The sequence below is a fragment of the Trifolium pratense genome, linkage group LG5 (genome assembly GCF_020283565.1).
Source record: "Trifolium pratense cultivar HEN17-A07 linkage group LG5, ARS_RC_1.1, whole genome shotgun sequence".
NCBI lineage: Eukaryota > Viridiplantae > Streptophyta > Magnoliopsida > Fabales > Fabaceae > Trifolium > Trifolium pratense.
Window position 1 is genome coordinate 24,059,502 of NC_060063.1, and position 2,629 is coordinate 24,062,130.

At 33.2% G+C, this 2,629-nt stretch overlaps 1 long non-coding RNA gene across 1 annotated transcript; it reads right to left on the bottom strand.

Moving 5' to 3' along the window:
• Window positions 1-570: 570 nt before the first annotated feature.
• Window positions 571-1,554, bottom strand: LOC123883011. Its single transcript, XR_006800095.1, has 3 exons — window positions 1,304-1,554; window positions 786-922; window positions 571-689 (listed from the first exon to the last, which is right to left on the bottom strand). It is a non-coding gene; the product is annotated as an uncharacterized LOC123883011 (long non-coding RNA).
• Between the last annotated feature and the right edge of the window lie 1,075 nt (window positions 1,555-2,629).

Below are 2,629 nucleotides of genomic sequence, written 5' to 3' on the forward strand. Positions count from 1 at the left end.
GGGTGCGATTAGTAACAGTAGGTTATTGGGCTTGCGAAGTCCAATAACCGCTTTGGCCTGAAGACAACATAAGAAGCTCTATAAATAGAGCCTTATGCAATTCAGTCTGGTGTTACACATATAATACGAATTTTAGAGAAACCCTGAAATTCTATAAAACCCTAACCGCACTAAATCTCCCTCTACCGTCGTCTCGCAGCTAGCACTAAGAGGTGAACGGAAACTGTTCGTGTGGACCGGCTAGAGGTGCTGCGATCGTGCGGTGCTTGTGATCAATTCAGAATCGAGGAATTTTTCTTCAAAGGTAATAACCGAAACCCTGATCATGTCCATTCGCAAGTTTCCATCGAAGGAAAATTTTAATTTCCGCTGCGTTTTACACTCTGTTTTAAACACGATTTTTCTTCATATTTAACTAAACAGGAAGAACAATTATTCAATATTGAAAAAGGGGAAAGATGACAAACAAACTTAATCTTAATTTGGCTCAATAATGAGAAAATATAAAACAAAATTAACTCATTTATAATATTCTATAACAATCTAGTAATATATTATATAATTGTTAATGAGTGAATTCGATTGGAAAGGAAGGACACTAAGAGTTATGTCTTCCCATCGAAGAATCACGAGAGTTTTTGAAGATCGTCACAAATGCTCCGTGAAGAGTTTGTGAAGTCTCATAGATTCTGTGATTTTGGGAGAAAAATATAACTATATAACTATAGGAATTACAATAGTAATTTTGAAAAACCAACAACCACATATATGATTTTTAAGTATACCTGCAAGAGCCTCAATTATGTGAAGAAATCTGGCAAGAGAAAGTTGACACTTCCTACCAAGTTGACACTTCCTTAGCATAAAAAACTTTGCGATAGCACTATGGGTTTATGAGAAGCGAAAATAGAGTATTGCTGCCCTGTATAAATTAGAGAAATTAAAACACACAATGATAATAAAACTTGTTAAAATCACAATTAACAGTAAAGCAGGCACAAACATACCTAGATCTATATAAACTGCAAACTAAGGCAGAGGATAATAAAATTGAACAATACCACTAAACTCAAAAACCTAGATTAATGGATACAAATTGAACAATTGAACAATATTATACCACTAAACTCAAAAGCCCTAAATTATAGAACATGGAAATGGAAATTGAACACATAAACTCAAAATCAAACAAGAGAAGAATCCATAAATTAACAAGAGAAGATTCAATAAATGGAAGACAAAAGTTAACATAATTAAAAATTGAAGACACGGGGAGAGAGGGAGGAAGAGAGAGTAGTGAAACCTTCGTTGAGGAAGAGATATGGCGGTGACAAGAGGAACTGCGGTGGCAGAAGCTACGATGAAGACGAACAAAGGCAAAGAAGAGCCAGGGCGAAGAAAAATTATGGCAGGGAAGAGGATCTGGGTTTTGTTTTGAGGGAAATCGTGAAAACAAAGATGAAATTTAATCTGTACCCCGCGTTCAGGAAGCCTTGATCTTCAATTAGGGATTGGAGGCTAGGGTTCGAGAGAGTGTGAGAGAGAGAGAACGAGTTCGAGAAGATTAGGGTTTTTTTTTTTCGTGCGTGAAGTTTATATTAATTTCCATTCAAATAAAATAAAAAATCACATTAAAGACTTTTTACATCATAGCATATTATGGGCCAGATATAAATGTATTTTAGACAATTTTCACCATAATTACAGGATTGCCACCGCGTTTAGCTTTTCATATGGGGATATTTTGATCAGATGTAATAAGTTGCGTCTATTTATTTTTCACATCAAGTACAATTGAAACTAGATGTAAAGAGTACTCCATATTACTTTTCACATCTGACATCTCTTCCACTGATGTAAAACTCTTTAGTAATATGTCATATTTGTACTAGTGTTGATACCACTGTTAGTAGTTGAGGTAGTAGTGATAGTTTAGAATTAGTTTGATATTGTAGAAGACTTTGGTTGATAGTTGAAGGATAGTAACAAGTAGTGTGAAATCTAATATAGAAGTATTCAGTAACATGGAACAAGAGCTAACACATTAGTAGTAGGAGGAGAGTAGTGGTAGCATGGTGAAGCCTTATTGTTATTGTCATTGCATCTCAAAGGCTTGAGTACAATTGCACATAGTTTACCTATTTATAGGTATGAGTGTATATTCTAAATACTACATTCTAGAATTTTCATGACATTTTCCTAATACATATATGTTATTGATTTATTCCATGATCAACTTCTAAAGTGTTATAGTTCTAGAAAATTCTAGCATGTGCATCAATGCTAAGTTATTCTATAAACTAGGGGTGCTCGCGGTTCGGTTTGGATCGGTTTTGAGCCAAAAACTCATCCGATCCAAAAATAAATTCATTTGCGGTTTGGTTCGGTTTTGGATGACAAATAAAAAAAATCCGATCCAATCCGATCCAATATTATGCGGTTTAATTTGGATCGGTTTTTGGATATCCAAATTATAAATTATAATTTTTTTAATAAATATAAATATTATAAAAAACGCTACAAAATAATAGTTTGACATTTTTGACAAAATAAATATTAAGTTTGATGTAAAATATAACATATAATATATTGAAAATTAATATTTTGGAATGACAATTACCAATTATAT